This window comes from Pteropus alecto, unplaced genomic scaffold (assembly GCF_000325575.1).
Source record: "Pteropus alecto unplaced genomic scaffold, ASM32557v1 scaffold146, whole genome shotgun sequence".
Classification (NCBI taxonomy): domain Eukaryota; kingdom Metazoa; phylum Chordata; class Mammalia; order Chiroptera; family Pteropodidae; genus Pteropus; species Pteropus alecto.
In genome coordinates this window covers 32,101,749-32,127,562 of record NW_006442107.1, presented here as the reverse complement: position 1 = coordinate 32,127,562, position 25,814 = coordinate 32,101,749, and the positions used below count along the sequence as shown (strand labels likewise).

The window sequence follows — 25,814 nt, the reverse complement described above, 5'->3', positions numbered from 1 at the left end:
TGCCTGATGACTTCCAGTGACAGAGATACTCCCCCACACCCCAGCTTTCCCTGGTCACCCATTCTACTTAGAGAGTTCTGATTACTGACACACTCATATATTTAGCCAAAAGCAGATGAGGAAGGTTTTTTATTTTTATAGTAATCCTGAGTCCAGAGAAAATGTGAGGTGAGGAAGAAAGACCCACATTCCTTTGAGCTCCTCCTTCCCCATCCTGTCCTCTGCCCTGAAGACATTTGCTGGGTTTCTGAACCGTGAGATCTTCTCTTTGGATGGTCCAGTTAGCTGATCTTCAGTGACTCAGCTAGCACCTATCCAAAGGTGTAAAGCCTAGGAATCTGGGATGTTAGGGAGTGAAGGAGGATGAGAAAGGAAGACCAAGGACATAGGCACAGCACAAGTAGAAGAACAAGCACTGTGTATGAGATGAGATGTATATGGTATGGTATAACATGATGTAGTCTATAGTATGATATGGTATACAGTACATGGCATATGGTATGGTATATGGTAGGTGGTATATGGTATATGGTACGGTATAGTATATATGTGTGCAGAGGAGGGAATTTCATACTCAATAATTCTGTTATGATACGATTTTCTGTGCTCAAGAGACAAGTTGTATAAGCTTCGTGTCTATAGGAAGTTGACCTGGGCTGAAGTCAACTACTGTCCTTAATATCAAAAGGTGGAATAAGCGGGCTTGTCATTCATTCATTTATTCATTCATTCACTTGGCAAGCATTTACTGAATACTGGGCTCTGGAGATGCCATGACCAAAATAAGAATATTATCAGAACTCATGGAACTTCTAATTTGGGGGGGAAATACACAATAAACAAGTTATTATATAATATGATTTTAGGTGCATAAAACAGAATGAGGGAATAGAGAGTGTTTGTGATGCCTCTTTAGATAAAGTGGGCAGCAAAGGCCTCTCTGAGGAAGTAAAGTTTGAAAAGAATTTTGAACTAAGTAGAGGCACAAGCCATGTGGATTTCTGAAGGAGGAGCACTGCAGGCAGAGAGCAGGAAGTGCAAAGGCCTTGAAGAAGGTGACTGCTGGGTAAAGTTGAAGTGTGGAGTCAGGCAGTGATGGGGATGGTCAAGGGCTGGAACTGGGACGAGGCTGGACACCAGCATATCACATGAGGGCCTCCCAGCCAGGGAGAGGACCTTCCATTTGATTTATGGCAGTGGGATGGGAAGCCTTGGCAGAGTGAGAGCAGGGGACTAACTTGATCTGATGTACATCTTTGCAGGATCTCTCTTATTCTTACATGGGATATGAAAGACTTTGCGGGGAACTTATAAAGATGAAGCTGGATCTGGGAGCTATAACAGTGGCTCTACTGCTGGATGATCTTGACATGTAGGTTAAACTCTGAGTCCCAGAATTCTTGTCCATAAATTGGTGATAATAATAACGCCATTTACCTCATAGCATTGTTAAACAATTTAACAACTATTTTTTGAGTAGCTGTTCTGTGCCAGTCATGCTGTGAGGCACTGAACTGTAGAGAGGACTGTATAAGTAGTACACATGAGGGCTCCTAATACAGTGAAGTTCAAGAAATGATGCCCATGGCTATTATCTTTATGAGTATTCAGTTAGTGTCTTGGTTGGATGGAAGCACAGCACTGCGTCTCATATTGAGGGCTACAAAGAAACATGCTCCTAGGTCAGGAGTTCATCTGGGTTTCTTTAATTTCTGGAGACACAGGCCAGGTGATATGGGAACTTTGGCAGCATCCCCGAGCAAGCTTTACTCCCATATCTAGCCCCCAGGCCCTGAACTTTTCTAATTTTATGATTTTAAAGTGACTTCATTTATGTGCTTAATTTTGGTATATCTTGTCTTTCGTAGTATTAATCTTTAAGTGTTTGATTTTGACTTTTTTGGGGGGCATATTAATGATAACATTGAGTCAAAAATCCAGTTCCCTGTAGCTTCTAATGTGTAGAAAAGCAGAAATACCAGTTACTTGGCCTTGATCTCCTCAATCCACAGTGTTACAAGAGCATATTGTGTTGCATTATTGTTTGTTGGTTTTATTATTAACATGACGACAGACAAAATCACATTAAGGGACTCTAGTTTAGAAAGAATATAACTTTAAAATTTTTATTTTATTTTTGATTGTGATAAATTGCACATAACATAAAAGTTAACCATTTTTAAGTGTACATTTCAATGGCATTTAGTTGCATTTAGTACATTTCAATGCACATTGTTATGCAACCATCACCATCATCCCTCTACAGAACTCTTTGCTCCTGCAAAACTGCAACTCTGTATTCATTAAATAACAAGTTCCCATTCCTCCTTCCCCTAACCCCCAACAACCACCATTCTACTTCCTGTCTCTGAATTTGACTTTAGGCCCCTCACATAAGTGGAATAACACAATATTTGTCCTTTCGTGACTGGTTTATTTCACTTAGCATAATGTCCTTGAGGTTCATTCATGGTGTAGCATATTGCAGAATTTCTTTCCCTTTTATTTTTAATTTTTAAGCTTTATTGAAGTATAATGGACAAAGGAAATTATAAGATATATGAAGTGTACAAATGATGATCTGTTATGTGTATACATCATAAAAAGGATTCCCACCATTGAGTTAATTAACACATCCATTGCCTCAACTCATGTATTTACCTTTTTTTTTTTTTTTTTGGTGAGAATACTTAAGTCTACTTTCAGCAAATTTCATTACAGTATTATAAACTATAGCCATCATGTTTTATATTAGATCCTCAGACCTTATTTATCTTATAACTGGATGTTTGTAACTTTTACCAACCTCTCCCTAGTTCTACACCTATCCCCTAACCCAACCCCTGGCAATCACCATTTTATTATGTTTCTAGAGTCTGACTTTTTTTTTTAATTAAAGATTCCACATATAAGTAATACCATACAGTATTTGTCTTTCTCTGTCTGGGTTATTTCACTTAGCATAATGCCCTTCAATTTCATCCATGTTGCAAATGATAGGATTTTCTTCTTTTTTTATGACTGAATAATATTTCTGTGTGTGTGTGTGTGTGTGTGTGTATCTCACATCTTCTTGATCCATTCATCCATCAACAGACACTTAGGTCGTTTCTATAACGTGGTTATTGTGAATAATGCTTCAGTGAACATGGATTACAGATAGCTCTTTGGGATAATGATCTTATTTCTTTAGATAAGTACCCAAAAGTGTAATTGCTGGATCACATGGTAGTTAATATCATATTGCTGAAACTTCCAACCTGTTTTCTATAGTGGCTATATCAGTTTACATTCTCATCAACGATGTACAGGATTCCCTGTTCTTGAAAAGACTGTCTTTTTCCTGTTGAATAGTCTCGGTTCCCTTGTCAAAAATCATTTGACCCTATGCGAAGGCTTATTTCTGGACTCTCTATCCTATTCTATTGGTCCATATATCTGTCTTTACTCTAGTACCACACTCTTGATTACTGTAGCTTTGTAGTAAGTTTTGAAATCAGGTAGTGTGAGACATCAGCTTTGTTCTTTCTTTTTAAAGATTATTTTGGCTATTTAGAATCCTTTGAGATTCCATATAAATTTTAAGATGGATTTTCCTATTTCTGCAAAGAACATCATTGGGATTTTGAGAGGATTATATTAAATACGTAAATCTCTTTAGGTAGTATTAACATCTTAACAATATCAAGTCTTCCAATCCATGAACACAGGATATCTTTCCATTTATTTATATCTTCTTTGATTTTTTTTTTAGCAACGTTTTGTAGTTTTCAGTATACAAGTCTTTCTTCTCCTTGGTTAAATTAATTCCTAAGTATTTTGTTCTTATTTGATGCTATTGTAAATGGAATTGTTTTCTTAATTTGCTTTTTAGATTGTTCATTGTTAATGTATAGAGACGCAACTGATTTTTGAGTGTCGATTTTATAACCTGCAACTTTGCTGAATTCGTTTACTAGCTCTAGCAGAGTGTAATGTGTGTGTGCATGTGAGTGTGTGTATATGTTTGTAATGAAATATAACTTTTTGAATGCTTTCAAAATCATACTCTTTCTGTTAAGAGGCTGTGCATGAATGTTCTTTGCATCCGACAAATACCAGATTTAGATATGAAGAAAGCCTTGACCATTCTGTGCTGTAGTTGGTATGGTTAGAAAAAGCAGATCACAGTGATTGCCAAGTGTGCTTTGAATCTGTCAGTTACACAAAAATCAAGTGTAAATGGTTGATATTTCAGGTTGAAAATGTTGACAGAAGAGCGGAATATTTAAGAGATCTTTTTCAGATGTTTTCGATTCACTTAGTGTTAAAATGTGATCTCTGAATAAATTTAAATTGTGCTTATCCCAACATGTCAGAAATTTCACAGAAGATGGTAAATGTTTAGCGGAAAATTGCTTCGCTTTGTGGATTCTCCCATCGCACCATAAATGAGGTGTAAATAGTTTTCTAATTTAGGAAAAACAATGAGACAATTTTCCTGCTTGAGGAAAGCAGTTTTACCTACTCTTAAAGTAATTGGGATGCCTGACTGAAAACATCATAATAGAACACAGAGTTCAGAGAATTTCTGGAATATCGAATTAGAGCTACAAAAAAAAAAAAAAGGATTAGGTTATACAAGTAACTGAAAAGAAAAGGATATAATTTAAAAAGTAAAATAATTTGCAGGTGCTTCCACCGTTTAAAGGGATGTCCCAGGGCCAACTCACTCTGCGGGGCCCACCTGTCTGGGGTGATGACAGGGAAGGGAACCACAGTTAGCAGTGGCTGCCTGCATTGCTTTGAACCCAGGATAATGTCACCTGGGCCCCAGGCATGTGTACCTCCATCTTATCCCAGACCAGGCTTCCTCTGAGATGGTGAGGCCAGGGATTAGAACAGATGAGACCTTATGCATTTTCAACTCTGTAGTTCATCAGTCTGCAAAGAACAGATCAGCAGAATCCAGTAGCTCTCTCAAACATAGTTTCAGTAAGCTAAAGTCTCTCCCTTCCTCCTTTGCCTGGGACAAATTACTACTGAACTCTTCCCCAGATGTTCCCTGCCAGCAGAGCAACCAGAGCCCATGTGGCCCTGCCTGTAATTACTGTTTACTTCGATTTCTGTGGCTCACCTCATTATAGTTTACTAACATCATGAGAGGGTCTCCTATGCAGCCAGGCAACCAGGGGTGGAACAGGTTCAGTTTAGAGTCTGACTCACTGTGTTTCATTGGGTCAAACTCCAGTGTGTCTGCTTTTGGCTTACCTCACTTCTGTGGTCACTAAAAATGAAAACCACTCCACAGTTGGCAGCCCACTCTCCCTGCCTTCCCTCCCCCTCTACTACTTCCTCCTCTACCCCCACTTCTGGCTGACCTATATAGTCTTTCCTGAGTATAGGGAGATAGCTCTTTTTGTTTCTACTTGTCAGTCCTGAGAACTTTTTTCTTTCTTTATGCAGTAGATCCCCCTTCCCCTCAAAACTGCCTATTAACATCTACTCCGCATATTTCTGTGCCTTTCTAAATGGTTTTATCCCCCGGAAAAGCCACTGATTTAAAATTTTTTCCTTGTCTCTTCACCTTGTTTCACTTCCTTTGTATAATTACTTTAGTTTCCCCTTATGTTATTCTACATCATAAGAAAAATATGGATACCCCCTACTTTTATACTTCTTCATTCTAAATTATGTAAAATATTAACTGTCCCAATTGTTTTTCCAACAAGGAAACACCCTTTTAACTATGCCAGCTGATGGATCTGGAAAAATTATCTTTTGACCATCTTAGATAACTTTTACTGGCTTATTTATTCCATTGTTCTAAATGGGCCATATCTCTATTGCTTTTTCTTAATGTATTTCTGTTTTTTAAAATTCGAAACAATTTCAAACTTAAAGGAAAGTTGTAAGTACAGTAGATAACTATTTTTTCCTTAACCATTTGAGAATAATTTGCCTACGTGATATCTCATCTCCCCCAAATTCATCAGATGTATTCGTTACAAGGATATCTCTTATATAACCACACTACAACCATTCAAATCAGGAAATTAATATGATATATTAATATCATCTAATACTCAAATTCATTTTAAATTTCACCAGTTGTCCTAAAACTGTTTTGTAAAACAAAAGCAACCCACCCCCACCTCAGACAGACACCTACCTTGCTTGGTTGACCTAATATGCTTTGGACTTTGTTGTTCGGAAAGAGAAGGAAGAGAAGAAGGAGAACCCCACGTACATTTAAAATGTAAACTCTCTTGCCACTTGGCCACAATGGTCTAGAAACAAATTTTATTGCTTCTGTTGCATTATAGATCACTCTAGATCATTAAGGGTAAAGTTTTGATCGGACAATTAAAATGGCTTACATAATCTGGCAGAAACAGAAACCACCTGTGGTTCAAAACGCTATGATTAATTGGCTCATCTTATTACAACTTTATACTGTCTGTCTTTGCCAGCATTGCCCATGGATTCAGGCAACAATTTTCCTTCTCTTGAAATTCAGAGCCTCCTCCACTTCAAGATACTCCTCACCCATAACCACGTCATAAGGGGGTGAAATCATGGGGCCAAAGGCAAGCGCCCACTTGGGGCCTATACTTCCCTCGCCTCTGCCATGTTCTGAATGCCGGGGACCCTGTATTTCTCCAAGCAAATAGCCCCTGAGCCTACCTCTGGGGCTGTACCAGCCTCTTCTGCAGTTCAGAGTAAATGGCATCTCCACTGCATAAACCCCGGAGCCAGAGCATGGACAAGGGGCAGCTATTTGGAGAGGATGGATACAGGCTGGACAGGCCAGCCAGGATGTCTCAATTGAGCGCCCACAAAGCCAAAGGTAGAACAAGGAGGGATGGGTCATGTGTTGTCATGTTTCGGTGCAGCCTTCTGAGGAGGCTGAACATTCTAAATATGAAACTGGCCTTCCAGGTTGTTAGGAAAGAACATTTGTCAAAGTAGGGGGATCGAACATTTTTTATTTTCCAGCTATCAGCTTGATTTTTTAACTTTCAACTATTTAGATATATGGTATATTGATATATACTTGTATTTTTGCCCCAAATCCATCAGATATTATAGATAGGCCTGGCCCTTGCATTCAGTAGGCATGTGTGTGAGTTTTCCTTATGTAACATCCCTGATATTCCTTCTATCAGGGTCCATTCTAACATGTTCTCAGATGTACACTATGATTTGGGACATACCCACTCAAAGGGCCTGCCCTAGATATCATTAGACAAATTCATATTGTACTTTCACTCATGTCCATGTTGCCTAGCCTGGAGAGAGTTGTGTTGGAGACCAGTTCTCAGACCTGTTAGACAGAGTCCTGTTGTTAAGGTCACTACTTCAATACCAAGAAATATTGTAAGAGGGCCTTCTCCTTTCCTTAAGGTGACTCAGATCAAAAGACACATAGTTGATAATGGCACTTAGACCAGGCTGCACTTTGCCTGCTTCTACCCCTGTGTGTGATGAGATGCTCTATAGCACTATATCAATTTCTGGGCCAAGGAGGGTTCCTGTCAGGGCCAGGGGTATTGCTGACCCAGAAAGGCGGGTTCAGTGGTGTGAGGCCCAGCTGGAAGAATGCACAAGACACAGACACAAGGATGAAACAGCAGGCACCAACTTTATTGTGCAGAGCGCACTTCTGCTGGGAAGTGCAGTCTATTGCACAGAGCACGCAGTCTTGTGCTCCCTTCTTCTGCTCTTATTTCTTGTGCTTCCCTTCTGCTCTCCTTCTCTGCTCTCCCTTTCTGCTCTCCAGGAAACTGCATGTCTCCTCACATAGCAGAGTACAAAAGTGCCATTCAGCCACACATGTGTGATACAATAAGCTGAAGTATGTTTACATATTTTCTAAGTCTGGGGCTTTATTCTTAGCCATGGCCCTGGATCACAGCCAGATGTTGGACCAGCCAGACGTTGGACCAGCCAGACCTTGGGCCAGTCAGGTCTTGAATTCAGGTAGGCCTTCGATAACAGTCAGACCTTGGATCACAGCCAGACCTTGGGTGAGTCAGGCCTGGCGCCCACAGTTCCCAAAGGCTGGCCATTTGGGTGACCAAAATATAAGAAACTGTGGTGGATGAGGAAACTTTCCTCAATCCTCAAGATTTTTCCATCTGGTCTAATAATAATCAAATAGACCTAAGACAGATTAGCAAGAGAAAATGACCAAATTTAATGACATACATATGTATGGGAATCCCGCATAGATGAGGGAGTCAGAGACTCCATTTACATGAGAAATTCAAAGACACAAAGGAAAATTGATGTAAAAATGACAGTTTGAGCTAAGAGATGAGTAAGGCACCTTGGGGCTTCAGAAGGTAATTGTAGAGAGAACACATGTTCAGTAATTATTCATTTGTCCTGCCACAAAGATAGGTAAAAAGTCATTTCTGGTGATAATTCTTACCATGGGCCAGACCCCTAATTTAAATTCTTCTTGATAGTTAAGGAGGTAGGGAGAAGTTTCTCTTGAGCTTGCAGAGTCTTAGTTGCATTTAGCTCAAAATAATCTGTATACCACTGAGGCACATCTTGGGGTGGCTCATTCTGAACCCCTACAAAACCTTGGTAGATTATCCATTAGCATGAGCCACCAAGGTTTGCTTAGAGAAGACACAAAGGCCAAACACACTTCTCAGTGCCTTCTTGTTTCTGCCAGCTGAGTTGTAGTAGCACCAGTTATGAGGAGATGGGCCCATTGACAACAGGTTGCCTTTTGCATGTGTGTCCATCTTGCCTAGAAGGGGATGATTGAGTTAAAGAAGCGTTAGATTACTCTGCACAATGAAGAACCAGAAAATTTCAATTTCTTCCTAGTGGGTGGAGTTAGGAGATTCTGGTATTTGGAGAAAGGATAAATGGAGAAGAGTCAAGAGAGAGAAAGGGTGATATTGAGGGAAAAGATACAAGGTAGATATAAGAAGAAAAATGGCCAATGGACCTTAAGAGTAGTAATGCTCCTCACATAACAGCGACATTTATTAATATTGGTATGCCATAAGTTGCAAGTAAAAATCATCAAGACCATCTTTAAAATATTTGCCTTTCTACATTAACATATGTCACTGCTACTTAAAAATTCTGATTTTCTAGTTTCTTTTTAAATAGTGATAACAGCATGCATTTATATACTTTATACTTTATAAAACGTTTTCACATTCAGTATGTCATAGAAAATTTAATTTCTGGATTACTTTTTAAAGTTTAAACAGCCAATTGTATATTTATTTTACTTGCAAGATAATTTTTTATTTTTTGGAGGGGGCATCAGATATGTTCCTGAGTTGAAGAGAATCTGCACAATCATTCTTCTCATTATGAGATTTGTAGGGTCATCACTGGCAGGGTAGCTGCAACCTATTAAGCATATTCAACTTTCAGTAAGCAAACATACCCCTCTTTATCAAAGGCTTAAAACAGGTGTACTTTCCTAAAGCCAAATACCCATAGTCTCAGGTCCTATGCCAATAGTCCTTGGAACTATTTCAACATATCTTTTGATGAAACAGGAATGCTCTTTGCTCTTTTAAGTAAACAAATAAAAACAACTTTATGAGGACAGGATGCAAAATCCATATAGATTAAATTATATTTTATGGTAACTTGCATGAGAATTCTTTCTAACCTTCTTATCTGTCTTTCTGAATAAGAGATAATGGGTAATTTAGGGCTCTGCCTTCTCAGAATCACTTGTGTCACAGCTTTTCATTTTTTTTTTTTATGGCGACATTGGTTAATGAAATCCAATAAGTTTTAGCTGTGCGCTTTAACAGTAAGGCATATATGTGTGTGTGTGTGTGTGTGTGTGTGTTTACACTGTGTATTCACCTCCTGTAATTAGATTTCTTTCTGTCACCACATATTTGACCCTTTTACCCCATCTATCTCCCTCATCCCCCTTCCTCCTACCTTCTGGTAACCACTAGTCTATTGTCCATGTCCATGAGTCTCTGTTTGTCATGTTCATTTGTTGCTTTTAGGTTTATATCCCACATATAAGTGATGTCATGTGATTTTCAACTTTTTCTGTCTGGGTTATTTCGCTTAGCGTGATCATCTCAAGGTCCATCCATGTTGTTGCAAATGGCGATATTTCATTTCTTCTTATGGCTGAGTAATATTCCATTGTATATATGTACCACAACAGCTTTTTATGTTTTTAAAGTTCTTGCTTAAAACAAACAAACAAGTAAGCAAACAAAAACTTGGGGTCTCTTAATCAACTATCCTTTAAATCCAGGCTGGAAAAAAAACATTTGGAGAAATTTCTCCAAGTACTTCATTTGATGTCCACAGTAGGGCTGTGTGACCATGGTAAGGACGTTATCCACAAAGATAAGGTGAGCTTTGGTTCAGTTTGGGGGAAGTGATGAGGCCTAAAGACGTATTGCTAATGAGTTACCGCTCATCACAACGAGTACCAGAACCAGAAACCCAGTGTTCCTGGCTTTAATCTGCTGGGTTGTCTGTCCATTAAGCCCAACTTTCAATCTGATAAATATGAACACAAATCACTTACATTCCCAAAGGGCTGATACTTCATTTTCATTATATTTCTAAAAATATCTTTAAAAATTTACCTTTATATTAAACTCAACATCTATAAAACTTTTAAATCTTAAATGTAACTTTGAAAGAAATCAACAGGGAAAACATTTAGTTAACACTAATAATTCATAATTTTATTTGTAACAACATTGTTTAAAATATTAATTGGTTTTAAAAGACTCCAGGGCTTAAGTAAAGATTTATAAGCAGATACGATTATGTCTATAAAATAAGATTTATTTCTATACAAAATTCTGCTAAAGAAGTGAACATACCAATAGAGAAATAGATGTTTCTTCCAAACATATAGCATATTTGTCTTTTCTTAAAAAAAAAAAAAAAAGAAGCATCTTAATTTAGCTCAGCTAATTGTATTATGGTGTTGGACAGCAGGAGGGAGTGTTGATTTGTGGGGTTTACACCATCTTTGACAATGTCGGTTTCTTGGAGATAGATTACTCACCCCTGTGCAAAGGAAGAGAATTGACCTCAATTAAGAAACCACAAGTTAGACAGCAGGGTAATCTTCCAGCAATCTATGAAGGGTGGTGGATATTAATTCCACTTGGGAGTTAATATAAATATAATATTTACCTCTAAGACATTCGGCTGCCTGTAAAAGCCACCAACCACAGTTAATTATCTTTGTGATCAAAAGCCTGGACTCTGGTTTCAAATGCATAATTTTTTGATACACTATATTTGAAACACAATACTGTAAATCTACTTAGATTTATACAGATAGATAATTTCCATTTTCATTTCTATAAAATAGCCAAATAATTTTACGATTGACCAGAAAGACTAAATTAGCCTAATCAACAAGAACAAAAAAGAAATTTCCTTCTTTTATTTCTTTCTCTAATAGAGTTATAACTAATAAAAGACATTAAATGTGAATTTTAAAAAAACATTGTCCTGGAAGGACACATTGACATACTTCATAAGTAAATGTCTATCTTTGAGGGCAATTTCTGTAATTATTCAGTAAGGAAGTTGGCTACTTTTATTTCATGGGACTTAATTTGTAAATTTAGAGATTATGTCTATGATACCTAACAGCTGGTCGATAAAGTTAATTCCAAAAAAATTACTCAATTACCTAATAAATAGACTAAATTAGTTTCACATTAACCTGTTATTTAGAAATAGGATGGTATGGTCTGTGTTCTGGTCCTAAACACAGCCTGTAAAATCAGACAGGGAAAGGGACCACCCTGTATCACAACTTTTAATCATTTGACAGATATTTCTCCCTTTTTGGTCTTTTTTCATTGAAGATTGTCCCTAAGTTTGCCTGAGTTGATCATCCCTACCAAGTCCTCCCTCTTCTCCATGCAGATTCCTGGTAAATGAGTCTAGGCTTAGCTCCTGCCATGAAGACACCATCCAGTGACAGAATGTACCAGCCATTTGCTGTGGATGCAAAAAGAAAATGGCTGAACTGAAAGGAATAGAAATTTCCAGAAGGATTCAGGACTTGTGATGGGCTTTAATCAGTTGCTAAAAGCCAATTGAAGGAAAAAACATCAGTGGCTAATTCATGGGAGGGCATGTCTGAGGGTGAGTTACCTGGCAGCTGTAGCTGTAGTTAAGCACCACCGTGGTGGCTCACAGATAGAAAATATTAAGAATAGAAAATATCACATAACCGCTTGATGAGAAATTCACTTTTGGCTGGGACTTATCAATTAGAATCAGGTGTTGTTACCGACAATAGAAATCCCCCAAATAAAAAGTGCCTTTAAAAAGGTAGAAGTTCATTTTTCCTCTGGAGTTAGATAACCAGGGCTGGTTTGACAGCTTCAAGTCATTAGGGACCAGGGACTCAGTTCTCCTTGATCTCATGGCCCAAGATGGCTGCTGGAGTTTAGTCATCATATTCATATTTCAGGCAACAATATTGTGAAAGGGAGAACTGTCCCTTCTAAGAAAAGTTTCTGAAAGTCCCACATAACACTTCCTGCTGTAAGTCATTAACCATATCTTACTGTAAGGGAGGCTGGGAAATGTAGTCTTTTAGCTGGGTACATATTCACTCCCAGTGGTATGCTGATAAGTCAGATTTACCTCTTGTTCTGCATCTTGAAAAAAAGAAAGAAAGAAAAAGTCCTGATTGTAGCATTTGCCAATTTCTGTGGCATAAATATTAGCACCACTGCCATTTTCAAGCTGCTGAAGTTTAACAACTGGTTTACAAAATTTCTGAAAGCCTAATAATTGCTTCTTGTGAGTCTATATGAACAGGCTCTAGTAGACCATTGGACTACCAGTAATATCAGAGTTTGGCTACTAAGGAAAAAGTATAGAATGAGAAATAAGCAGAAAACCAGCAGTCTTTGCTACAGACCTCAAACAGAAAGTAGCTCTTCTGACCAGAAGTAGGGTTAGAAATACCCATTCCATGATTCCAGCAGAAAAAGAATAGAACTCTAAATTCTGAAGAAAGCACAGGCTGGAGAAATGTTAATGTTTAAAGAGAGCTGCAGGGCTAAGACTATCCATCCTTGGTGCAAAGAGATGCCACAAGCAAAACATATTGGAGTTAATCACTGGAGAATGAATGCAAAGACCCAAAGTTATAATGATGAAGGGATATCCCAAGGTAGAATAATATAAAACCAGGCAACTGGAAATTTCTGAAGACAATTAGAAGAAATAGGGTAATCTATTTTGTTTAATGATGCATTTTCACTTTCTCGGGCTTGTGGACATCTCTCTTCTGCTCATTGTTTCATTTGTGGTATATAGCCCAATCCTTGGCACATTTATTCATTTAACAAACATTTATTGTGCCTACCATGTGGCAGTCACTGTTCTACATGCTGAGGAATCAGCAGTGAACAAAACTGACAAAAATCTTGTTCTCTTGGAGTTGGATGTGGGGAATCAACACAATAATTTATATGGTGATAAATGCTATGGGGAAAATAAAGCAGGGAAGGAGGATTGGGAGGGTTATAGGTGCTCAATAATTTCAAAAAACATTTAAAACTAAATGGTGTTTTAGGTTGGGATTCCCAGAAGCAGTTGCTGAGATGAGAGTGTCTCATCTCAAGTGCAAGTGATTTATCAGGAAAGTGCTCTGAGGAGATACTCCTGGTGAGAGTAGGGCGAGCAGACAGGAGAGGAGAAAAAGCCATGTGTAAGTGTGATTGCAGCAAGTCTCAGGATGGGCAGCTTAGGCTCCATCTGCAGGGCAAGGGAGCTGGGCTTGTTATTAGCTAAGAGCTGCCAAGCAGGATGTAAAGCCTCAGACACTACTACGTTGAGTAGCCAAGGGAAGTCCTTTGAGAAAGAGCTGTCAGTCTGGGCATCCTAAAGCTGGGAAAGAGGAATCTGAGGAGCTGTTCTTAAGACAATGTCTGCCACAGTCCATCCCTTGAGCTGCCAAGATCTACCCTATCGCACATTAAGTTGTCTCTACCCTCTCTCAGTTTCTTTAGTCTGGTGTTTGATCACAGCTTCCTGGTGAAAGTTTGCAAGAGGAGGGTTATACATCCTGGTGTCGCAGTGGTCACAAGGGCACAAATGATATCCTCTCTGCAAACACTTCTGCTGGTTTAGGTGGATTCCTTGAGTGGGTGGCGGTGCTCACAGTGTTCCCTCCAAATGGAATTAAAGAACCCATTCAGGTATTGTTTGATATAAAGTACTCGGAATATTTGGATTTTACCTGAACATTAGAGTCAGGATTCTGGCATCCAGAGTGAATACAACAAGAAAGGGGGTATGTCTACTTGCCACAATGTTATTCACCAAGGCCTATTTCTGTCTGCTCTACTCCAGGTTACAACAGGCAAATGTTCCAGATTTTTTGGAATAGTACAGATTTCAGCCCCACTTTTAAAATCCCAAAAGTTTAGCTTCTACATATTATATTTTAGTCACCCCTCACTCAGAGAAAGACCACAAAAAACCTTTGCACATTATTGTCCCCCCAGGGTAGGTCATTGCTATAGATAGTGGGATCTGATTGCAGAGAACTGGGGCTTGGAGAATGGATTGGAGAGGGGCAGGACTGAAGGTAGGGCTACCGATTAGAAGGCTGTTGCGGCTTCCCAGACCAGGAAAGACAGTGGCCTGAACAAGGAGATTGACAGTGGAGACGGAGAAAAGGTGAAAGGTGTGTGAGAGGTATGAGGTGGAGTGGGTAGGACATGGTAATTGATTGGATGTGGGGAAGGGGATTAGGGTGGAGGCCAATGCCTGGGTTTCTGCCCTGAGCCAGGTGGATGATGATGTCTTTCCCACTGGAGGAAGAATCAGGAGCAACAAGGAAGACAAGAGATTTTTAAGTAAGGAGCTAACAAACCAAACGATGCATTCCTCCATTCATTTGACGAATATTTATGAGTGGTTACTGCATGCCAGGCACTGTTTAGAGTGAGGGCACCTGGAGAAATGTGATTCCAAGACTGGGGAAATATGGGAGGAAGAATTGTATCCGTGACTTAGAAGTCTAGAACAAATTTTGCTTAATAAATATAATAGCTTTAACTGAAAGAAGAGTAGTATGGCCATGTGAAAAGCATTCTTACAGCACTATTTGACAAACATATCAAGGGAAAAACAAGTCTATCACATCATGACAGCCTTTGGCAAATGTCGATGAGTGAAGAAAAAGATAAGTAATTTTAAACACCTCTGATTTCAATCAAGTTGCTCAATAGCCCTGGCAAATTTGGTGATGGAGGCAAAGGATCCATCAGCGGCCAGCAAGAACTCTCATTCATTAGGTATGTGTCAAGGCCGGGCTCCTCCGCCACAGGCTCCTTCCACTTTCCAGCAAGATGCCTATGTTCCGAATGTCCTCTAGTTCCTCAGTGAGAAAGTGTGGTTTCGCTTTAAGACAAACTTTTGGGCTTTGGAGGGTGTGGCTGTAGATGGAGAAAAATCATTATTACTAAAAGTCAAGGATTCAGCTTCAGTTATCTCTTCTGTGCTTTGGACCGCAAAGCTGGGCCCCTTCCTGACACCTCCCGTTCGCGAGCGCTCAGCTACCAACTGTGCTTCTCGGCGAGGTTTCAGATGTGTCTTCTCACAAAGCTGTGTCTTTGAGGCAAAGTTCAATGATGACATTTTCCACTCTCGGATCCTCAGTTTCATAAAGAGGATCTCTGGCCATGGAAAGATCTGGGCTCATCACCCCGACATGGCCTGGGAGTGTGCCGACTTCACACAGGTCTGTAGTTTCCCTGGTTCAGTGTCATCGACTAGTTCAGGGAAATCTTCTACGAAACAGGAGGTTTCATTTCAGCTTTGGTGGTAGTATTCTGGCACTTTAGGACTTCAACTTTATGCAGCTCACTTAAATTTCAGCAGAACCCACACTCCTCTTCCGAGTGAGAAGGTGCTCCTTTCTGTGAATGGTGCCGACGGATGCGTGCAGTTAAGTGCAGTCCGGGAGGACAGGAAACAGAGCTGTGCACTGTCATACATAGCGACAGCTTTGTCAGAAACGGAGTGAAAGAACCGGCCTTGCCTAAGGACCTTGCCCTCATATGTGCACGGGGTAAGAAAATACTGCCTTTTCTTTCCTTGGGAAATCTCCGTGGTAGTGAACTTGTTACCTCCTCAGTCCTGAGGATGGTTAAGGGCTGCCCACGCTTAAACAGAAAGGGCTTGCTTGTGCCTGCTTTGTTCTCTGCAAGGATCACACTTACTTTAATTTTAGGTGGGGATTTGCTTTTCTCCATATTGTATATTTATCTCATTGTCATGGTTTTAAGAGGCCTGCTTCCCAAGCCTATAATATCAGTGACACGTATGTCCAGGTCAGAAGGGATGGCAAGCTGCATGTTATCTGGGGAAGCAAGACTGGGGAGAATTTTTATGGGATCTTTAAGAATGGAGTCAATTTAAAAAGAAGCACTGACAAATAAATTTATATTTCATTTCCATATTATAGCAAGTAGGAGATAATCACACAATGTAAACTGTTGGAAAATTTCACGAGATACCAAAATTGAATAACATAGTAACAAGATTATTCAAGTCCTCCTCTGCTGTATTTCTTTTAGTGAGTACTAGCAGGTGAGTATTGGAAATAGTATTCTTTATAAAGAACATAAGGGTTCCAGAGTACACATTCTAGAAAGAACAGGTGTTCTTAGCTGAACAATAATAATGCCTTACATTGCAAAGCTAAAGCTTGTTGCAGCTGATACCACTCTCATATCTGCGATCTTCATTGATCCCCTACTACCTCTTGAAGACATCAGGGAAACTATTACCATCTCCATTGTACAGATGAAAATCAAGGATCAGATGCTTCTGCATAAATCAAATGATACACTCAAAATGGGTAATTTGAAGAGAGTTTAATAAAGGGACTATTTTTAAATGTGTGGGTGGGGTAAAGGAAAAACAGCATCTGGGAACTGCTACTCTCCTTCAATCTGAAGATGCAAAAGAGGGCAGTTAGCAGAACCCAGAGCAGGTAGCTTTAGGTGAGGGCTGCCCATAGGAGCTTTGGGTAGAAGGACTCAGCCAACCACAGCAATTTTTTTCAGAAATATATACCCCAGCCTCCTTTTCCTTGGCCCTCTGACATATTGCGGCCTCCCTTTCTTGACTGAAACTAATAGGAAGTCAGACAAGAGAGTCTGGTTGATGCTGGCCTCTAAGGTCAGCCCCTGAGGCACAGAGCAGGGCAGAGAAGATGCCAGGGGGCCTGGAATGAAAGATATCCTGCAGAGATGGTTAAGTGATTTGCTTGAGACAAAGATAGGAGGGAGCAGACACAAGATAAAAATTCAGGTCTAACACTTAGTTAAATGTCTTTCTATTACAGCTTCTGGAGGAGTAAATAAGAATTAATAAGAGTGTGAATGTGGTGGCAAAGACTTCTCTTGCTATATTCTTTGTGAAGATGAAAATTACAATGCATTGCTGAGGCTGTGATTTTAGGAGTATCTTGACGTGGTCATTTAAACCTCAGGAATTCTAAATGGAAAATGGCTTTAAGCAAGTGATAAAATGGATGAACATATGTAACACAATAAACTACTGGCCCATCATCTCTCATGCTTTCCTTTTTAGGCTTCCATTAAGAAATTAAAATTTCAGAATTATTAGAAGGACTTTAACTGTACGTGTCATGTATGGACAATGGAGATAATAATTCTCTCTTAGCTGGCTTACATCTGAAGAATGCAGACTGAGCCAGATCCTTAAGGCTTTCCGAGCATATAAGGACTTAATAAAATCAAAGTCAGCTGCTGCAATTCCCACCTCAATGTAAACATGAAGGAGCACTTACTCTAAAGTAAGATGCTGGGAACTTTACTAAATTTGATTGACTCCTGAAAACTGAAGTTGAAGCCCATTCTTTTTCAAGAGATTCCTGTATGTGTTCATGTACTACAAATGACTTTTCGTGCAATTGTTATGCCCAGATCAAGAGTGTTCACCACCAGTGATTTTTAGGACTATCTTGTCATGGTCTTTTAAACTCCTAGAGAATGTAAGTTGAGAAGTGAGAATTTCCTTAATAAAACTCAAAGAGTATCAACTTAGACACAAAATTCGTTTGAGAGAAGTATGGGAAACTGAAAGAAATATTGGCTATTGCAGACTAGATTCATGGTTTTTGGGAGATGGTTGAGCCACTGGAAACAAACAGACAACATAAACATCAGGTAGAAGGGAAACAATGGGAAACGAAGACCAGTTCGGGGAGACCGAAATTTCCAGGAAGGGAAAGTGAGGGCTGACGATTGGATCTACCTAACTGTGACGCTTCAGGGGAGTTATTTGATTAATTAAGACGTTATTCTTATCTATAAAATAAAAAAATAGCTTTTTGGCCCATCTCACTGGTATTTATGAAGATCAAATGAACCCAGAGATGTGAGAGTGTTATGCAAATTGTTTTCAGCTAAAAAAACTAAGGAATTATTTTTGCTCAACTCAAAACATTTTCCCCAGAATGTATAGAAATATACACTGCAAATTTGAAATCTAATGTTTATTAGTATGGGTGCAGTTCCAGTGGTACCTTCAAATAAAAGTTTTTCTTTGATCATATGTGGCTTGCAAATGTTTTTGGTGTTTAAGGCATAGTTCTTCTTCTTAAATCTAAGATAAGCAGAGGCTTATTGACAATTAATGACCAGTCTTTGGGTGCCATATTGGGAACCAGGACAGAGGCCCAGACATAAGTTCTAGAAGAGAAAGGATTGAGGAGCCAGAGTATCCTAGAGTGGCTGTTTACTCCCAGAAGAGGTATGACCTGGACCTCCGGAAAGAACTCTAGAGTCATATGATTGGGTGCAAAGTGAGGGTTCTGGATGGAGGACACAGCGGCCTCCATAGTAGATGTGGCTAAACAGGTTGAGCCCCAGGCATGTTTCCAATCTGGCAGACTGTTGACACCCAGCCTTTCAGCTGCCTTTCCAGCTACAGCCTGCCCTGCTTCCTGAACCAGTCCCAGCAGGTCTGTTACTCTTGGAACTATCCTTCAACTGGAGACTGAGAGCCACATTTGACCCTTCCTTCACCAGACAGTCTTTGCCTAAAGTTCATGTGTGCCCCAGCCTGCCTGGATCTTGGCCACTGACAGGGAACCTCATCCCATTTGTTCTTTTAACTTCATTTTTAATTTGAGGAATAGCAACTCTTTCAGATAGAGCTGTCCCTGAGATTAGCCTGTGGAAGGGCTCAGTTCTGACTCTTCCCATTCCTTCATATAACCACCCTTCTCATTTCACTTCCTGGCCTAAACCCTCTAAAGCTCTCAGACACTGACTGGCTCACCCTGTTCACCACATTTTTGCTTTGCCCTCACATTCAGAAAGCTCAGGGGGAATTGGAGTTTTGAGCATTTGGAGGGAGCGGGAAGGGGGTGGTGGGAGGGTAGGGGTAGGGCTTTGCACTTGCCTGCTCCCTCAGGAATCGAGGGAGGGCAGCAGCCCAAGGAGGTGGAGCAGGGTGGAGGCCTGCCTTTAGCCAGAAGAGTTTCAACTGACACACTGTGAGAACTCTGTCCTGAAAGGTGGTTTTGTAGCTTTTAAGGTTTTAGGTGGGTGTGCCTTTTGATGCTCTCTCATACCATGCCAATAATTTAATACAAGATTTAAATGGCTGGTTTAAGTGCCTTGGTATGCTTTATCTGTCAATGTCATTAATCTAGCATCATATTTGAAATAATATTGTTTATTCTTAGTACAAATTATTGTAGCCCATATGATGTAAGAGTCTGAAGCTGGAGAAACTGTTCAGCAAGAGTAGTTTAGGAGGAAGAAATGAAATTCAGTTTTAGATCCACCCCCATCCCCCGGCTCAGAGATGCTTCTGGAGTCAGTGGTGCATAAAAAGCAGCTGAACACAGGTGAGACCTCACCCTGAGGTCTCCTTGGAATTGTGGTTCCATGGATGAGCCACTTCTACTCCACTCATCACCGCTCATCACACCCAAAAGATGGAGCAGAATGAGGGTGGGAAATGAACATGAGATGTTGAGACTTGGTGGAGTGAGGATTAGGGGGTACGGGGTATCACAGTTAGTTTGAATACAGCTAATAAACAAAGACATAACAAATTTAAGTAAGACTTCCACTAGAGGCTCCACAATTGAAGACACTAACAGTCTTGTCCTGCCATGAAGCCAAATTTGTTTTTTACCAACATTGCTTCCTGGAAGGGATGTTCCAGTAAGCTAAATTTTAAGCCTGCTACAAATTCATGCCTAATATAAGGTTTCTTTTCTGCAAAGGAAAATAAAACCATTTAGTCCATGAGTAGATAGAAAAGTGAATTGGAGTTTGGCGTTCACATGAAATACAAATAAAGTCATAAAATTAATGTGTGGTGAGAGACTGGCCTTTATGACAGCATTTAAGAAAATGCACCAATAATAAATTTGCTCAAAGGATAAACTATTTTTTTCCTGCCTAAAAGCCATCTGGCTGTCATCTTGAAATGAATATTTATTAAGGGAATAAAATAAAAGCATTTTAAATCCACTAAAGGAATGTATTTAAATATATATGATGACAAAAATATAATAATAGATGATGAGATGGACTGGGTTTTTAAAATACTAGAATAAATCACATTCTTCAAGAAGAATGTGTTAGGAATATGTGTTTGGCATTTAATGCACAGTTTTCTTCAATCAAGATGTGAAGTCAGTGAAGTAAGAGATGACCAATTTATGGAAATGGGAGTTCCGCAGCTACTTCTGAAGAACTTCAATCCATCAATTATCCAGATGCCCAGGTTAGAAGTTCTTGATGCAGACACCCATGCATCTTAGCGGTCTCTTCTCTTGACTCTCTTTCAAGCTAATAAAGGACAAATTTTCTCTTTTCCCGAGCACCATGGGTAACTCTACTGTGGAGATGAGGACCACATTCTAGAAGCAGTAAGGGCTTTTGTGGGTTATGTGCTTCTGGGCAACCAGATAGAGTGGACCAAATCAGCCACAGTTTCAAATAGGGCTGTAATCAGCTGGAATTTCTCTGGAGAAAACTAGTAGAAACTAGTAGAAAAAAATGTTCAATAAAAGCTGTTTATGAGTATGTGTTGGTAATTTTTAATACAGCTCTCTCCCTCACCTGCTAAATTCCAAGCACCCACCAGGACCCACTGCTTCTCCCTCAGAATCATCCCTTCTTTATAACCCCCCGCACCTTAATTCAGGACTTAGCCTCTCTCTCTTCTGCTATGAAATAGTGTCCGTGCCTTTGGTCTCATCCCCTTCCCAAAGACTGCCACAAATTGCACGTCTAATGTTTGAAACTTCCAGTAGTTTTTTGTCACCTGCTAGGATCAAAAAAGCTCTTATCACCTGGCCTCATTTCCCTCTGTGACTTTGTCTCCATGGCTCTTCAAGCACCAGGTCCCACCCTGACGAAAGCCCAGCAGTTCCCTCTTAAACATGCCTTCCGACCCTCCCTCCTTGCCTATAACATGCTCTCCTGAGACTGTCAGAAATCTCAGAGGCCAAATGAAATACTGTCCTCCCCAAGAGTACTTCTCTCAGCCCAGCAATCACATTTCTCTGTGCTTGCCCATCCATATTCTCAAATTCTGTTTAGCTTTTGTCATTGAAACCTTTAGAGTTTCTAAGAATCCCAGTTTTGGAATACAAACCCATGGTCTGAAGAGTACAGTGTTGAGACTGCTGTCCTGGAGAGTCTGAGCGACATTAGCACCCATGACTGTGGCCACATGTAGGTTTATCTGGGAGCTCTGGAGAGCAGAAAGACAGCACCTGGCCCTACGATCATGACACTGTAGCTGCTCATGAAAAGCTGGCCATGTTAAACCAGTCTCGAGGGACTGATTTTTCCTTAAAAGGGGATAGAGAGAGAGGAGAGAGGGAAGAGGGGAGAGAGGAGAGAGGAATGGGGAGAGGGGAGAGGGGGAGGGGAGAAGGGAGAATTAGCCTCTGGGTGTAGCTATAACCATTATACCGTCAACATTTTGGTTACATGAGCCAGTTAGTTTTCCCTACCCGCCTTTTTTTTCTTTTTTTTGCCAGTTCTGTTAATTTGTATAGAAAGGAAAAGTGGTTTATAAACCTTTTTCTCTAATTTTTAAATTTCATGTAATGATGGTACACCATGTCGTTAGAGTATTAAGGATATCAAATGGATACTCATCAGGTAGTCCTCCCACTAAAGGGAGAAATTAATTTAAATAATAAGTACTTTTTAAAATAAAACAGACATCCATTTACTCATCCCTCAGATTTTGTCATATTCACTTTAGATCATTATTTTTTCTAAGACATGAAACATTATAACTAAATATATTTCCCTCTTTCCACAGAAGGAATTTCTTCTGGTGAATTTCCTTTCTATCTAAACTATTTTAAATTGGTTTTCTGTCACTTGAAACTGGAAAAGTTTTTAGTAATAAGTATGTCTCTCTTCTCACTTAGGATGGACATCTCTAGAGCTGACAACCGTTTGTATCTCCTCTGGTTGCATCTGACAAGTTGTTGGTGCACAACAAATATTCAGTAAGAGCAACGACTGTTGTTTAATCATATGCCAAGTCACATGGTTGAAACAATGAAATATTTGGCAATTCTTAAAAAAAAAAACCCAACCAACTATTTCCAGAGGAAAGGTAAAAATGTCTATTATAATAGCAGGAGATTTTGTTGTTGTTTTGTTTCTTCAATTTTCACGGGAAGCTCATTCTTCTATTTGAATTTTTAAGAGCAAAAAATAGTGTTTATCCCACCCAAAGCACATGCAGCAAAAGAAAAAATAGATAAATTGGACTTTATCAAAATTAAAAATTTTGTGCATCAAATGATACTATCAACAAAATGAAAAGGCAAACCACAGAATGAGAGAAATATTTGCAAATCATAGTTCTAACAAGAGGTTACTATCCAGTATATATAAATAACTCCTACAATTCAATAACAAAAACCAAACCAAATTTAAAAGAATACATAATGCTGAATGCAAAGAATGTATACTTCTCCAAAAAAGATATGCAATGGCCAACATGCACATGAAAAGATGCTCAACATCACTAATCTTTAGGGAAATGGAAATCAAAACCACAATGAGATACCACTTCATATCCATTAAGATAGGTATTATGAAAAACAAAAACAAAAACCTAAACAAAGTACCAAGTGTTGGTTGTTGGTGAAGATGTGGAGAAATTGGAACTCTTGTGCATTATTGGTAGGAATGTAAAATGGTACAGCTGCTGTGGAACAGTATGACAGTTCATCAAAGTTAAAAATAAAGTTACCATATGACCCAGCATTTCTACTTTTAGATATATACTCAAAAGACTTGAAAGTAAGGACTCGAACAGATATTTGTACACCAATGTTCATATCAGTATTATTCACAACAGCTGAGAGGTGAAAGCAACCTAAGAGTTTATCAATAGATGAATGGATAAACAAAATGTGACATATACATGCAGTGGAATATTATTCAGTCTTAAAAAAGGAATTCTGACACTACAACATGGGTAAACCTTGAAGACATTATGGTAAGGGACTAGCAAGATACAAAATAACAAATATTGTATGATTCACTTATATGATGTATCTAGAGTAGTCAGATTCATGGAGACAAAGTAGAATGGTGGTTACCAGGGACATGGGGGAGAGGGAAATGGAGAGTTAGTTTTTGATAGGTACAAAGTTTCTGCTTGGGAAAAGTTCTAGAGATGGGTGGTGATGATGGTTGCACAACATTGTGAATGTGCTTAATGCCACTGAAATATACCCTTTAAACTGGTAAATGGTAATTTGTATTTTACCAAAACAACAATAAAAAAGCAATGATTCTCAAGGCAAATATGTAGAGACAGATAGTAGATTGACGGTTACTGGGACAGTGGGTGGGAATAGGATTAACAATCAATGGGCAGGAGGATTTGTTGGATAATGAAAATGTTCTAAAATGAGTTATGGTGATGATTATACAACTTGACAAAATTTCTAAAAATCATTGAATTGTAAACTTGAAATGGGTAAATTATATAATTCAATAAGATTGTAAGAAAGCCAGCAATGTTTCTAGAAATATTTCTCATAAGTATCCTAATTCTACAAAGTGTTAATAGGAGTTCTTCAAAAAAGATTTCTATGTTCAACTGTATTTAGGAAGGCATTTCTTGTTGAGAGGCTTACAAAGCACCTGAGAACGAGAAGGTCTGGGAAGGCATTAGGTAAAGAAACCTGCTTAGCCTAACCTCCCCCAGAATGTCCTAAGTGCATTTCACATGCACCCTCTTCTTCCCTCCACAGCACTCTTATTTACACCCCTCTGACTAATATTCTGTGGAACACACTTTAGCAAATGCTAATAGAAATTTTAGTAGAAATCACTCAATTTGCAGGCAGCTGCTTAAGATGATTCTAATTGTTTTGTCTGGGTCCCTAAAGTTGTTTCTTGGCATTGCCATCCATGTAACCAGAGAGAATTTTTCAGCTCAGCAAGTGTGAAGAACAAAGATTGCTGAACACTCTACCAGATTGTGTCTGCCTGCTTCGCCAAAGCCAGTAGTCTTGGACATCTGTGAGTCACCACGACTTCCTCCACAGGGCAAAGAAAGGAAGAGGAAAGTCACAGACTTAGCCCTGGGGTTCCCCTAGGCGTTCATTTCTCTTTAAGTACCATTCAGTTCTTGTCAGGAATATACACTCTTTTCTTGATAGGCTCGTTGATGACAGCCTAAGGGAAAATCTTACATAGAGACTTTTAAAGGGTCTTGTAAAGCTAACTAAGAAGAACATTTATTATGCACCTGCTGTATGCCAGACACACTATCTCTATGTCTTATTTAACTCTCTCTGCAGCCGCTGTGCAGGTGGGAACCTGAAACACAGAGGTTAAGAAATGCGCTTGTCACCTTGAGTCACACAGTGAGGCCAAGGTTCAAATATAGCCTGCGTTTTTTCCCATGAAACCACACACTGAAACTCTGGTCAAATGAAAGTCACAGATAATAGAAAAAGTAAAAACGGCTGTATTGAGCTCTCTTCCTCAGCATTGCCTATGGAGGTAGCAGCCATCTCCTATTCGGCAACACGGCTGCCCTCAGACCCCTCGTGAAGCCTAGGTCATCAAAGAGGAGGACCAAAAAGTTCATCCAGCACCAGTCAGACTGATAGGTCAAAATTAAGTGTAACTGGCGGAAACCCAGAGACATTGACAATAGGGTGAGCAGAAAATTCAAGGGCCATGACTTGATGCCTGACACTGGTTATGGGAGTAACAAGAAAATGAAGCATATGCCGCCCAGTGGCTTTCGGAAGTTCCTAGTCCACAAGGTCAAGGAGCTTGAAGTGCTGCAGATCTGCGACAAATCTTACTGTGCTGAGATTGCTCATAACATCTCAAAGAACTGCAAAGCCTTTGTGGAAAGAGCAGCCCAGCTGGCCATCAGAGTCACCAACCCCAAAGCCAGGCTGTGCAGCGAAGAAAATGGATAGACAGCTTGTGTGCACATTGTATTTGTGTTAATTAAACAGTAAAATTCTACCAAGAAAAAAAAAAAGCTGTATTGACAAGGCATAATTTGGCAGATGATCCTGGGTAATGATATGTCACACACACACACACACACACACACACACACACACACACACACACACACACACAGAGTTAAGGTTGTGATCAGGTGACTAGCCTGGGACACAGTGAGACAGGAGAAGGACAGCAGAATGTAAGCCTGCAGCTGGTGTCCCGGGGGAGGCCACTTTGGGGAGGGGCCCACACAAGCGCACCCAAGCCAGCAGAAGTCCCAGAGTAAGTCTAGAC

The 25,814-nt window shown here is 39.6% G+C and overlaps 1 pseudogene; it reads left to right on the top strand.

Annotated features, from left to right (window-relative positions):
• Positions 1-991: 991 nt before the first annotated feature.
• LOC102885859 lies at positions 992-25,486 on the top strand (annotated as a pseudogene).
• The last annotated feature ends 328 nt before the right edge of the window (positions 25,487-25,814 follow it).